This window comes from Cnephaeus nilssonii (assembly GCF_951640355.1).
Source record: "Cnephaeus nilssonii genome assembly, chromosome: 19".
Taxonomy (NCBI): Eukaryota; Metazoa; Chordata; class Mammalia; order Chiroptera; family Vespertilionidae; genus Cnephaeus; species Cnephaeus nilssonii.
This window is the reverse complement of record NC_137090.1, coordinates 3,487,351-3,502,410: the sequence shown is the minus strand read 5'-3', so window position 1 is coordinate 3,502,410 and position 15,060 is coordinate 3,487,351. Positions and strand designations below refer to the sequence as shown.

The window sequence follows — 15,060 nt, the reverse complement described above, 5'->3', positions numbered from 1 at the left end:
CACACAAACAGACACATTTTAGGTGGATCGTGGGATGAGTTTGGATAAATATGCAAACCTATGTAACTCGCACGCTAATCAAGAAGAGACACGTCCTTCACCCCCTGCAGTTTCCCTCATGCCCGCCCCTTTGAAGTCAGGCCTCACCGCCCCCATCCCTGTCCTAGAAGTTCACATGAATGGCATCACCCGTTGTAACCTTTTATGCCCGACTTCTTCCCATCAGCCTCCTGTCTGCGGAATGCGTTCCCACTGGGATGTGTGTCCACGGTTCATTTCTTTTTACTGCTGCGTGGCGTGCCCTTGGATGGATATACCACCGGCTGTCTGGCCATTCTCCTGTGGACACTGGAGCCGTTTCCCATTTGGGACTATTATTAACAAAGGGAGGTCAGAGCCTGAGCTGAGGGAAATCACCAACAGCCTCAGCATCTTCAAGGGACACCCTTGCTACCCCCTTCTCCTCCCCGCGCGTACTGTCAGCCAGAGGCTTGAATTTCGCCGAGGGGAGGCAGCCAGGCGCTCAGCTCGTGCTGGGAAGGTGTGCACCATTTCAGCACTGCTCCTCGGGAGGACCGGCCAGTGTCAGGACTGCCTTGTTCTCAGGATTTACAACCAGGACCTCCTGGGTGGATCATCAAAGGGCTCGAGGAGGGCCCTCGTCAGTGAGACTTCACCTGCTGCAGATACAGGAGCGGCTCCTGCAGATACCACTCCCAGCTTAGAGGAAGGGCGCCTGCCAGCCGAGGGAGAACCCATCGACAGCTCGGATCATTTCACCAGGCCTCCCTCATGTGCCCGGTCCTCCGTCATCACCCCACATGCCGGCCCGGCCATGGAGCCCTCTTTCACAGCCTCTGGGCCATCGCCTCCGCCGCTGTCTTCCTCTGAACCGTCCCCCTGTGCTATCCTGAAGCCTTGCTTCTTTGGGAGGAAATCTCCAACAGCCTCAGCATCTCCCAAGGACCCCCTTTGCCATGAGGAGACCACGTTCCCTGCAGCTCGTGAGTGGAGGGAGCCCCTCTCCCAAACCAAGTAGGTGGCGTTGGGGGGCAGCAGCACGCTGTTCCCTGCTTTTGGGCCTATTTCCAGATCAGCGTGCTTCCTTCCCCGTGAAAACTCCTTCTTTTGAGACACCTGCCATCTGTCAATGATCTGTGACCCCCATATCTATACTCTGCTCCAAGCTCTACCATGACCCTCACAGGTAACCCTTATGATAGCTTAGCTCAGGGGTCCTCAAACTTTTTAAACAGGGGGCCAGTTCGCTGTCCCTCAGACCGTTTGAGGGCCGGACTATAGTTTTAAAAAAAACTATGAACAAATTCCTATGCACACTGCACATATCTTATTTTGAAGTAAAAAAACAAAACGGCAAAAACACTTGCATGTGGCCCACGGGCTGTAGTTTGAGGACGCCTGGCTTAGCTTATTCTTTCTCTGCCCACTTCCCCCCTCCCCCCCTTTTTAAATTGAGATCTAATTGGCATATAACATTGTGTGCGTTTGTAAGTTTAAGGTGTACCCCGCCCCCCCCACCCCCCCCCCAACACACACAGTTGATCATTTCATGGTCATTATTTCCTGCTGTCAGATTGCGCAGCAAAGTTGTTGTAATAGCCCAACTGGCATGGCTCAATGGTTGAGCGTCAACCTATGAACCAGGAGGTCACGGTTCGATTCCCGGCCAGGGCACATGTCCGGGTTTTGGGCTTGATCCCCAGAGTGGGGTGTGCAGGAGGCAGCCGATCAATGATTCTCTCTCATCACTGATGTTTCTATCTCTCTCTCCCTCTCCCTTCCTCTCTGAAATCAATAAAAATATGTTTTTTTAAAAAGATATTATAATCATGTACATTGAAATAAAAATAATGTATAAATGTATGAGTTTATGCAAACCACAGCATTATGAAATTTTATTATTTTATCTAACTGAACAGGTGAGAAATGGCACCTGTGTTCGTTTTAATTTAATGTTCTTTTCTTACTAGTGAGATAGAAACTTTTCCCCAAAAAAGCAATTCCGGACATTCGGAATTCTTCTTGTGTAAACGGTCACACGCTCTGATCATTCGGTCCATCGTTTCCAAGCGCCTGCAAGTGGCCTGAAACTTTGGCTGCAACAGCAATCGATACTTATCAGCCATTCGAAGAATGTGGGTCCTGACGCTGAGATTGCTGGCAAGGGGCTCTAACTCGAATTGTGATGTTCATCTCAGCCAGGTTAAAAGAATTTCAGCCCGGGGACCTGACACGATCACCAGTTCACCCTGCCACCTTTAAACAAATGATGAGGCTGAGAGGCGGGCCCAGGCCCAGGGTGCTGGAGTGGGAGGGGAGAAGCTTGTTGCTGCTTGGATGCGAGTCAGCGTGTCGCTCCTTGTTCAAAAATGCGGAGCAGCCCCGCGGAGTTACACACGTTTCCTGACTCACCCCTCTTATCTCCATCTAGATAAAGGGAGGCCTTATAAATGCACAGGTATATCTTCTGCTCTGCTTAGACTTTGCTCTAAATTGGCCTTGTGAGGCACCTGGAGCTGAACAGAGGCGCTTTGTTTTTATACCTGACACCCTAAGAGATCCCGGCTGTAGAAACCTCCCTCTTTGTCCCTGAACTTTAGTCCAATCAATCACTCATTTGGCCTAGTCTACCTGCTAAATATCTCTCGAACATCCCTATGTCTTGCCAACCAGGCTGCTACCACCTCAGCACAGGGGCTGTGTTGCTCAGATTCCTGTCAAGCCTCTTCTCTGGGCTTCTCAAAACTGTTCCTGCTTCTCTGCCATCCATTCTCCACTCAGCAGCCAAACCGAGGATTTTGACAAATGCCAGTCAGATCAGGTCACTCTGAAGCTTAAAACCGTCCAGTAGTTTTTTTGATGCCCTCAAAAGTGTTTTTTTACAAAAATATTTCTATTGATTTCAGAGAGGGAGAGGGAGAGAGAGATAGAAACATCAATGATGAGAGAGAATCATTGGTCTGCTGCCTCCTGCACGCCCCACTCTGGGGATCGAGCCTGCAACCCAGGCATGTGCCCTGACGGGAATCGAACCCGTGACCTCCTGGTTCTTAGACTGCCGCTCAACCACTGAGCCACACCAGCTGGGCAAGCTCCAAACTCTTAACCTGGTGCAGAAGACACCGCATGAGCCCCTGAGTGCTCCAGCCTTGCTTCTCATACTGCACCCTTCCCCTTTCCTGTTCCAGTTGCGTAGGAATCCCCTTTAGGTCCTCAGTCTCCTACCCTCCTTCCCCAGGGCCTTTGCACTCACCACTCCCTCCATCTACAATGTTTGTCCTCCTTCCCCCCTGCTTTTTAAAAAAATATATTTTATTGATTTTTTACAGAGAGGAAGGGAGAGGGATAGAGATTTAAAAACATCAATGAGAGAGAAACATCGATCAGCTGCCTCCTGCACACTCCCTACTGCGTATGTGCCCACAACCAAGGTACATGCCCTTGACCGGAATCGAACCTGGGACCCTTGAGTCCGCAGGCCGACGCTCTATCCACTGAACCAAACCGGTTAGGGCTGTCCTCCTCCCCTTTGCTTGGCTTACTTGCAGTCATCCTTCAGATTTCCGCTGAAACATCACTTCTTCAGGGAAGCCTTTCTAAGCCACCCTAGAGGCAGTCACCAGGATGCAATGAGACATGCTGGTTTGCAGCATTTCACACACCGGTGGTGTGATTACTTATTTAAGATCGTGTCTCCTCCACTAGAATACTGACTGGAGGGCAGGGATCTTCTCAGTTTTGTTCACCGTCATAGGCCTAGCATCCAGCCCACGCAGTAAATGTGGGCTGACCAATCGGGAGGTAGGCCAACACAGTATATATGGTGCGATGGGTCAGTTGAAGGGGTTCATTCCAGGCTGGTTTAACAACTTTGTAAGAGCTTTCTTAAAGTCGGGTGATGTTAAAAATAAACAAAGTCGCGTGACGTTGAGCTTCTCAGCTAAATCTCTTAAATATTCCACAGTGGCACTAAAGGAATGAAGCAGTGATTCTCTGTGAGCTGAGCTGTAATAGCTAAGCTGAAGTCCCCGGATGTTACTACACTGGCTAGTGTAGCAGTGACAGAACATCACAGAGCGGGCGAGAGCCTCATTAGTTACATGGCAGAAAGTGTCACGTAGATCAGACCACTTAACGCTGAAGGCCTCCTCCTCCTCCCCCTCTCTCTTCCTTCTCCCCATCTTCTCTTTTCCCTCTAGCCCACCCCCTCCTCCTTCTTCTGTTTTAAGAGAGATGAGAACTGTAAATGTTTATTCAGCTAGGGGAAAGATCCAATGAAAAGGAAGCAACTGAAGTTGCTAGAGAGAGAGGATAATTGGGTACCAACTCATTTATTCAGCAAACATTTATCAGGCACCTACTGTGTGCCAGATACTTTGTTTTTGTTTCTTTAGATTTTTATTTATTTATTTAAAAACCTTTATTGTTGAAAATATTACATATGTCCCCTTTTTCCCCCATTGACCCTTCTAGCTTGCCCCGCCCCCCGCCCCAGGCCTTCACCACCGATTGTCTGTGTCCATGGGTTTTGCATATATGTGCGCTTTGTTTCTGCCATCTGAGCCACGTCTATAAAGGAGTTCCTGGAATCCTACTTCAAATATTAGGACTGGGCTTTCCCCATCCAATCAGAGCTGTGCGGCTGTAGCTCTAGCAACATCTTCACTGACCAATCAGAGCAGCTCTATTCCAACCAATCAGGACAGCGCCTTTGGGATGCATCCAACTGTGAGGATCTGGAGTCCTCATTTGCATGAGGATCGGCCAATCAGGGGCCATCTACATAAGCCAGTTCCCCGCTTGCTCTGGGAGTGTACTTTCCCTTTCCATGGAAGAATAGAGGTGCTTTTCCCGGGCTGAACTGAAACACCCAAGATGTCCCTCCAGAGCAGAGCCGACCAGCACAGGCCCGCAGGGAGCCCACAGCAAAGTGGGGCAGAGGAGCACAGCACAAAGCAGACCGGCGAGGAGCACGGCAGAGCTGGCTAGCCAGAGCGGGGCCAGGCCCAGGGCCGCCTCACAGCCATGCTGTATCACAATGGAGCTGTTTTGCCCCGAATAAAGTGTCCTTCTTTACCACTCCCCAAATTGGGGATTCTTATTGGTGTTGAATTGGTGCCAACGACCATCGGTTGAGTAGGAAAGAACCTTCAAAGCACAGGGAACCTCTTGGGCAAAGGAACGAAGTGGGAGGGTCACAGATGCATTCAGGACAGCACTTTTCAGCTGATGTGCCACGGGAATTTTTAAAACATGCAATACCTGACCCGCCGGTGTGGCTCAGTGGTTGAGTGTGTCTACCTGTGAACCGGGAAGTCATGGTTCGATTCCAGTCAGGACACATGCCGTTGGATGCAGGCTCAGTCTCCAGTAGGGGGCATGCAGGAGGCAGCTGATCAATGATTCTATCATTGACGTTTCTATCTCCCTTTTATCTCCATTCCTATCTGAAATCAATAAAAACGTATTTTAAAAAATGCAATATCTGACTATTTAGTCAGGGCACTGACCTTTTTAAAAATATATATATTTTATTGATTTCTTACAGAGAGGAAGGGAGAGGGATAGAGAGAAACATCAATGAGAAACATGGGTCAGCTGCCTCCTGCACGTCCCCTACTGGGGATAAGGGCACTGACCTTTTTCTCCTTAGATTGTCAAGTAAAAAAATGACAACAGCCAACAAAACAATAGCCGTCTGGTGTGAATGAATCAAAATTATACCTTTTTTTTTTTTTTGGTCAAATCGGCAATAATATATTTTTTGATGTGCCACAGAATTGTAGTAATTAGTTTATGTGCAATGAGATGAAAAAGACGGAAACCCACTGATTTAGGGGATGGTGGTGAATCTGTGTGGCTGCAGGACAGTTTAGCCTGTGGGGAGTGAAACCTAGAGCTAAGTCTGAGTTGATTTCGGAGGACTTTAAATGACAGAGAGATATGGACTTGGCCTATTTGCAGAAACAAACTGCAGAGGATTTTTTAAAAAAAATATATTTTATTGATTTTTTTACAGAGAGGAAGAGAGAGGGACAGAGAGCCAGAAACATCGACCAGCTGCCTCCTGCACACCCCCCACTGGGGACGTGCCCGCAACCAAGGTACATGCCCCCGACCGGAACCGAACCTGGGACCCTTGAGTCCGCAGGCCGACGCTCCATCCACTGAGCCAAACCGGTCTCGGCTGCAGAGGATTTTTGCAAGCAGGAAAGTGACATGATTCTACCAGCGGATTTTTGTGTGTGTTTTTTCTACCAGTGTTTTAGGCAACAGCGAAAAGAGTTCAAACATACAAGATTAGGTACTCAAATGGCATCTTCTACTCCAGCTGAGACGAGAGATTTTTAACTCCATAATTAAATTCACTTAGGGGGAAAGGACTCTTATTTCTCAGAGCCACATGACCCTCTTCCAATTTTATAAACAGATTAAAAAAAAAAAAAAAAAAAACACACCACACAAAACAAACAAATCTCCAGACTTGGATCTCTGGGAAAACAGAAGTAAATACTGACACAGGCTTGCTTTGTTTTCCCAAGGGAGGTCTCCTAGGCAATTTCTCTAATTATCTAGGGGAAAAAATTTAACTTGCTTTTTCCCTTTTGAGGGGAGAGCGGCAGTGTTACCTTCGATTCGCCAGCTTTAGTTTGGACGCAGTATTAGTCCCTTAGGGACTCTCTCCAAGGTCTCTGAACAAGGTGTCTCTAGGCATTTGTTCCCAGCAACAAGGAGGAAGGTTAGAAGTAGGAGACTGGGGCCCTCTCCAAAGGGCTTATTTGAAAAAGACAAAAACTAAGGCGGTGCCCTAGCTGGTTTGGCTCAGTGGATAGAGCATCGGCCTGCGGACTCAAGGGTCCCGGGTTCGATTCCCGTCAAGGGCAGGTACCTTGGTTGCAGGCACATACCCAGTGGGGAGTGTGCAGGAGGCAGCTGATCGATGTTTCTAACTCTATCCTCCTCCCTTCTTCTCTGTAAAAAAAACCAATAAAATATTTTTAAAAATTAAGGCGGGCTGGGGGCAGGGAATAATTCCGTAAGCATACCCATGGAGGCGGAAACTGTGCCCTCGCCGCTGGTCAGGACCTCTGAACCTTGGTGATACGCCCAAAGATGCACAGTGGTTGCCTGCTCTCCAGCTGGCTTCACTGTGCACTTAGTTCCGCCAGGCTCCCTAAGGGGCGGTTGCAGCTTCAGCCTAGCGTGCCGCGCAGCCAATGAGAAGCCAGAAATCCCCGCCCATCACTAATGCCGACCAATCGGCGCCCAGGACTTTAGCTTGCTCATGGCGTCTCTGTAGTCAGAGAAGGGAGCCAAGCCCCCTTCGAGTTGCCAGTAACAGACATGGCTGCGTCCCTTGGAGGAGGGGACGCGAAGTGAGGAGGGGGCAGGGAGGGGAGTGGACGCAGGCGAGGAGGACAGACCCCCGGGCCCGGGTAAGTACCAGCAGGCCCGTGGCCCGAAGCCAGGGAGCAAGGGGGCGTGGGGCTCCGCCTTCCGCGTCCTCTGTATTCTTGGCCCAGGCGATTGATTGGAGTCTGGGGTCTGCACCCAGGGAAGGGCCTGGGGGGTCCCTTCGGAGCGGGTGTCAGGGGACTGGCTCTTGCCTCCAGCTCCTGGTCGTTTCCTCCCCTCAGCTGCTCACGCTTGCCCTCGGCCCTGGCTAGGCCCATGGAGTGTCCCGCGTCAAATCTAAACCTCCCGCCAACAAAGAGACCCTGCCCCCGGCTTGCCGGTGTGTCGCGGCTGGGCCCGGGCCCAGAGGGCTCGCACCGTGGACGTCCCGTGGACGTATAGGCCTCTGCGAGTCCCCGGCCCCCGCCCCACCGCGACCCCAACACACACTGTGGTCTCCCGGGCGCGCGCCCACAGCTGCCGCCCCGCCCTGCCGCTGACTGCGCCCCGGCGCCCCGCTGGATGGGCTTCCCTACCCTGAGCAGCGACGTTGCAGTTTGAAGCATGCCCTGCTTTTTTTTTTTTTTTTTTTTGCTTTTTTCTTTTTTCTTTTCTTTCTACCTTTCCAGACTCTTAAAGACTCATTAGAAACCATCAGAGGACCACAGTACGTGGCATCCTATAAACTGATAAATGCTGTGTTCTCATTCCTCTGCCACGCACCCCTACAGTCCAGTTCTTACAGTCGGTGCCACCGGGCGAGCCCCTGCCCGGAGCCCCGCGTCAGATACGGGGGAAACCCTGCTCTCCTTCCACGGGTGTGTAACCGCAGGCTGCACCCCAGCGTGTTCATTGACGTGGTCACGTGATGCTACATCCCACTCTCCCCGGAGTTTTCGTGTGGCTCTTGGGGGGAAAAAAGGAGGGAGCTCTGCATTGAATCTGCTTCCCTTCTAGTATGGGAGTTTGCGTGTTGGGGGAGAGGATAGTTTTCTCAGGCTTTATCCAAGACACTCAGCTTCCGTGGCATAGCTCAGGTATGCCTGGGCACTCTTAGAGGATGAGGAGAGGGGAGCTGTTTTTTGTTTTTGTTTTTAACACATGTGTATTTCATGTGCTTTGCATCGTATCTGTGAGCTTTGAACTCTGAGAAGAGGCGAGTTTCAACGTTTTCATTTCACAGATGTGGAGACTAAGTGTTGGAAGAGGCAAAGAGGCAGGGCCGGGGTCACCAAGAGCAAGGGGTGAGCTAAGTCGAGATCCTTGAGTTGTTTGTCTACGAGAGCCAGGTGTGAGCGGAGGAACTCAAGTTCCCTAACTTCTCTGGGCCTCTGGCAGGGTAGTTGGGAGCTTTAAATGAGATGCTATATAAGGGGTCTCTAGCATGGGGTCTAGCACTTACTAGGTTTTTAATACATTTTTGCATTCATTAATTTTAAGTAACCAGCAGGTAGGTAGTTCATTGGCTGATAGCTTGTATAAATATTTCTTGTGGTCTCTCTCTCTCTCTATTTTGGGCCATAAGTGATTACCATGATTCTCAGGGAAGGCAGGGAGGGGCGGAGTCAGGGCAAAGTAGCCTCTTCCTCCATTTTCGGGAACCATTATGGTGTCATTAGAGATGTTATTAAGGGGCACGTGCTGTGTAAGAACAGGGCAGGGGGCTAGGAAGGTTGAGAACCCCCGAGGAAAGAAATACCACTGTGGTATGTCTTCCTAGTAATCTTGGCAAGAGAAGAGCTGGTCTTAGTATTCCAACGAGATAGTTTAAATTTCTTTGAAAAAGAAAACAACAATGGCGCAAAAGAATCAAATAAAAATGATCTGTGGATTAAAACGTTTTGAAAATCACTGGGAAGATCAGAACACATCAGAACGTAGACTGTCAGTAAGCCTGTAACTGAGGGGGGGGGGTAGCATTAACTCCCCAATACTCTGCAAGTCTTATTTTAGCTGCCATGTCAGCTTTAGCTTCCTTGCTCACAGGTTCTTTTTGTCAGAACTACAGAAAGGAGCCCTGGCTGGTGTGGCTCAGTTGGTTGGGCGTCGCCCCATGCACTGGAAAGTTCAATTCCCTGTCAGTGCCCATGTCCAGGTTGTGGGCTCCGTCCCCGGTAGGGGGCATGCAAGAGGCAGCCGATCTATGTTTCTCATCTGTGTTTCTCTCCCTTCCTCTCTCACTAAAAATCAATTAAAAATCTTTAAAAAAAAATAAAATAAAATAAAAAGAACTACAGAAAGGAAAACTATGTGTGGTTGGATACCATGGAGTAGTGCATTGACCAGGGAGGTGGAGGACAAACCACCCCCTTGATAATAAGCTGCCAAATAATTGAGAGTTAACTGCCCTTGAACCCCTACCCCCACCCTGCCCCCTGTTTGTGGTGACCCGACATCAGAAGATTAGACGGGAGAGCCAGGACTGGGCCTTGAGATGCAAGAAAACAGAAAGCCTTCACATTTCTATTTTGAGAAGTTGCTAGGGAGAGCCAGCTCCGAGTGTTGAGAATCAGCCTTTTGGAAAGCTTAACCCCTTCAGGACTAATGAGAAATGAAGGTGGCAATCCTTGGTCCCCCCCCACCCCCCCAAACCCCGCCATGTTCTTTCCCGCCATGCTCTTTCCTTAATGCTGGGCTTGGGGGGCAATTTCTATAGGGAGAGGGAGGAGTGCTAATGTAAATATTACCTACACCCGAGGCTTCGTTGAACCTCATTAGGCAAGTCAAGTATGAGCTCTTACTAAGCAGCTGGAGCCGGGAAGACTCAAAGCCTCTAAACCCTTTCCTGGCGTTCAGATGAGAAGGTTCTAGGTCATGGACGGCACTTCTCCGCTGGTAGATGTGTGTCAATATATTTATTTTCTTTTTTTTATTGAATTTGTTGGGGTGACATTGGTTAATGAAATTATATGAGTTTCAGGTGTAAGATTCTGTAATACATCAGCATGTCAATATTTTTTTTTATCTTGTTATCGTGTCTGTGTTGTTTCCAGGACAGTGGTTTTCTTTACTTAAAAAGATAGGCGCCTTTAAAGACATTGTTTGCGTCCCGGTTTCCCAGGAGGCCCAGATCTGTTGACAATAGCACAGGTGAACTAAAGGACACCGAAGCTAGGCCATGGCTGTGGCAGGGACGTTTTTCTTCCGAATGGACCTGCCAGCCACATTGTGTGGTTTGGTTGATAATCAGGGGTTGGTGTAATAATGAGCTTTGCCCGAGACAGTAGTAAACAGTGGGTCACATGGCGTGGTGAGTAGGGGAAGGGCCAGATTTAGACTCGCACGAGGCCTGCATCAGCCTGAGCGAATCGCACACTGATTGCTTTGGATTTTGCTAGCTCCAAAGGCCAAAAGTGACCAAGGAGAGGGCCGCCCAAGGGGAGGAGGCCCTTTTAGGGCCTCGGGGAAACTAGAAATCTTAGTGTAATCAGATGAGTCCAGTTTTCTGAATTTCAGGATCCTCTTGAAAAAGAGACTCATGGTAGAAGTCTTCCTTAGTAGAACAGAAGAATATTGGGAAACACTTGGAAAAGATGCATACTGGAGAGACTCAGAGGTGTCTTTAAACAGAGCATAAAACACCCTCAAGTTGACATGGAGCATCTTTTTTTTTTTAAATACTATATATTTTATTGATTTTTTTTACAGAGAGGAAGGGAGAGGGATAGAGAGTTAGAAACATGGATGAGAGAGAAACACCGATCAGCTGCCTCCTGCACACTCCCTACTGGGGATGTGCCCGCAACCAAGGTACATGCCCTTGACCAGAATCGAACCTGGGACCCTTCAGTCCGCAGGCCGATGCTCTATCCACTGAGCCAAACCAGTTAGGGCGATATGGAGCATCTTTTCATATGCCGAAGCCACAGGATTTCTTAGTTTCTAATCTCTCAGGGTTGGAAAATACCATTAAAAAGTCATCTGTTGCCCTGACTGGCTTGGCTCAGTGGATAGAGCGTCGGCCTGCGGACTGAAGAGTCCCAGGTTCGATTCCGGTCAAGGGCATGTACCTTGGTTGCGGGCACATCCCCAGTAGGGAGTGTGCAAGAGGCAGCTGATCGATGTTTCTCTCTCATTAATGTTTCTAACTCTCTATCCCTCTCCCTTCCTCTCTGTAAAAAAATCACTAAAATACATAAAAAAAAAAAAAAAGTCATCTGTTTCTCACCCTGGCTGGTGTGGCTCAGTTGGCTGAATGTCATCCCATGCACTGCAAGGTCAAAGGTTCCTGGTCAGGGCACACGCCCAGGTTGCAGCACATGCTCAGGTTTTGGGTTGTTCCCTGGTTCGGGTGCACACAGGAGGCAACCAATCGATGTTTCTCTCTCTTCCTCTCTCTCTACAAGAATCAATAAAAACATTTGAAAAAGTAGTGTTTGTTTTTTTAAAGTCTTCTCTTATTTGCTATCTGATGTATTTCTTATCTTCATAATTTCCCGGCCTCTGCTTAGATCTCTGCAGTGACAGGGAACTCATTGCCTCTTAGGGCAGCCCTATTTCTATTTACAAAATATAGTTCTAATTATGTAAAGGATGAAGCTCATATCGAGTCCCAAACTGCCTCCTTATCTCTTCCTCGAACTGACCTAGTCCCTGTTTTTAGAGCCTCCCAGAGTAAGCTGGTCCTCCTTCCTCCTGACAGCCATCACACTCGTCTAGCCCTGCTCTCACCCGAGGGTTGTGGTGTGCTGTCTACTAGTAAGTGTCTTCGGTTCTTCCCACCATTTCTCATGTGATAATTTCTCCAATCTGACTGCTGCTGTCTGGCAGCATGCCAGTTTTGTCAGTGTCCTTCTTACAGTGTGTGACGTACAAATGAACAAAATATTCCAGGTGGGAGCATTTTGGTACGGATAGGTACGGAAATCAGACTTAGCCTCTCTTTCCAGGGACATGGCGTGTCTGTTAATGAGGCCTAAATGTGAATAAAATTTGGACAGCTATGCCACTTGTATTGAAATTGCTTTTATAGTAGTCTTACACAATGGCTTTTGAACCTAAATGCAGGACTTCATATTGAAATGATTACAGTTAAATTGAATCTATTAGATTTGGCCCATTATTTCAGCCTGTTGAGATCTTTTTGGATCTTGACTTTAGTCTACTTTCCAGGTTTATGCCATCCAAGAATTTGATTAGCATACCATCTGTTTCCTCACTCAAGTCATTGATCAAATTATCGACTAGGACGCCACCAACATAGAACACTGAGGCTTGTTATTAAAACCCTTACCCCACCTCCCCCAAAAGAAAACCTTCCCCCATGCCCAGCAGGTGTGGCTCAATGGTTGAGTGTCAACCCATGCACCAAGAGGCCACCGGATTTCCGGCTTGATCCCCAGCAGGGGCTGTACAGGAGGCAGCCGATCTATATTGATGTTTCTCATCTGATGTTTCTATCTCTCCCTCTCCTTTCCTCTCTCCCTAAAATCAATTAAAAAAAAAAAACCTTCCCCCAGCAGAACATCAATCCATCCATTAGTACTCCTTGAGCACAGCTTTTGGATGAAAACAATTCCGCCAAATTGCGGTTTTGGTATGTTGGGCGTGGCTAGAATGCAAGCTCAGCTAATGAAGATTATATTAGAAGGGCGAAGGATAGTCAACCCCTTACCTCACCTTCAACCTGAACCTTGGGCACCCATGTGGTTCTTGTTTATGCTGGTTTCTGAGTTTAGCCGCAGGAAGCATCCAGTCATTTATTTTCATGGCTTGTTTGCTGCCTTCGCTCTAACCAAACAGGTCACATCAGCATCTTTCAAAAAGACGCCTGCATTTCTTTGGTGCCTTTGTTGGTTCTTGCTTGGGGTGTTCTCCCTCTTCTCACTCAAGCTTTCTTAAGGGCACAGTTCAGGCCTTGCTTCTTTTGGGAGGATCCCTGGCTCCCCTACCCCCCAGTGATCTCTTTCTCCCAGACATCCCGCGGCACCTATTTGCAATTCTCATTTAGTATTTTAATGCCCACTTGAATTTTTGTTACCATTTTTCACAATAGCCCAAAACTGGCTATATTATGTAAATCCCTTGAGGGAATGGACCACATCTAATATTCTTTGAAAACGTGATCATTCCTTACACTTATTAAATATATGCAGTATTTTCTTTAATGAATCATGGTTGTTGTTTTTTTGTTCTAAGAAATCTCTGCTTATCCCAAGATTACCCGCCCCCCCCCCATATTTTCTTCTAGAAGTTTTATGGTTTTAGTTTTTACATTTAGATGTGTGATCTATTTGGAGGTTATTTTTGTGTGTGGTGTGAGGGTCAAGGTTTTTCATATGCGTGGGCCTATTTCTTGACTTTCTTTTCTGTCCCATTGAGCTGTATGTCTCTCCTTACACCAGTGCCATAGGTCTTGATTTCTGTAGTTTTAAAGTAGTCTTAAAATCACGCAGTGTAAGTCCTCTGTTTTTCTTTTTCAAAATTGTTTTGAAAAAGAAAAGACAAAATCATTTACCTTTCCATATAAATTTTAGAATCAGTTTGTCAATTTCTACAAAAATGTCAGCTGAGACTCTGAGATTGTATTGAATCCATAGGTAATTTGGGGGATAATTGACATCTTAATACGGAATCTTCCAATCCATGAACATGGTATATCTCTCCATTTATTTAGGCCTTCTTTAATTTATCTCATCAGTAAACAGGTCTTATATATATTTTTGTTAAAGTCATCATCAAGTATTTCATGTTTTTTGAATATTGTGATATTTACATTTTTTATTCTGTATTTCATAATAGCTTATCAACATTTAAATTATGTTTGTATTTTGTATTTTGACCTTGTGTCCTGCAACGTTGCATGTTTATTTTTTATAATGTCTTATTTGTGTATTCCTTAAGATTTTTTATACATACAATCTAGTCTTCTGCAAATACAGTTTTACTTATTTGATTACAATCTTTATGCCTTTTCTTTTTCTTCTCCTTACCTTTGAGTCCTCATTTTTCACCTCAGCAGTACTTGGATCATATTTCTTGTTTGCTGATAACAGTAATGACAACTATGTATTAAGACCTACCACGGCCCTGGCCGGTGTGGCTCAGTTTTTTGAGCATCATCCCCCACACCAAAAGGTCACCATTTCAATTCCAGGTCAGGGCATATGCCCAGGTTATGGCTTCCATCCCGGTCGGGGTGTGGTTGGGGTGAGGGGGTGAGTGCAGGAGGCAGCCGGTCGATGTTTCTCTCTCACATCAATGTTTCTAAAATCAATAAAAACATTAAAAAAAATACCTACTATATATCAAATACTGTTCTAGGTCCTCTGCATGTAATATTTTACATAGTTCTTGCTGCACAGCTGTGAAATAGATATTATCGTTTCCATTCTACGAACAGGGTCATTGGGGCTCAGAGAGACACGTCATTTGCTAAGGTCAGTTAGCATTTGATACGTATTGGAGTCAGGATTTAAACCCAGGGGTATTTGGCTTTGTGCTCCCCTCTCCCCCCCACCCCGTGGGCCAGGCACTGAACTGGCCCTTTAAGGACACGGCTACTGGTTTCAGATCAGACAGTTGAGGACAGCTCTCTCCCAGAATCCCATGTATGGCGTGATGGGAAAACAGAGACTCTCAGAAAAATGGCCTGCTCCTGGCTGCCCTCTCTGGACCTCTGTGGTTCCAGCTGGCCGCAGAGTT

At 47.4% G+C, this 15,060-nt stretch overlaps 1 protein-coding gene across 3 annotated transcripts in view; it reads left to right on the top strand.

Moving 5' to 3' along the window:
- Positions 1-7,332: 7,332 nt before the first annotated feature.
- Positions 7,333-15,060, top strand: part of TMEM94 (transmembrane protein 94) — a 30,653-nt gene continuing 22,925 nt past the window's right edge. For 2 of the 3 annotated variants that reach the window (XM_079798030.1, XM_079798028.1), the window contains exon 1: positions 7,333-7,457. The gene's annotated coding sequence lies outside the window, so the exon portion shown is untranslated. The remainder of the gene's footprint in view (positions 7,458-15,060) is intronic. The other variant, XM_079798029.1, reaches the window with a different exon arrangement.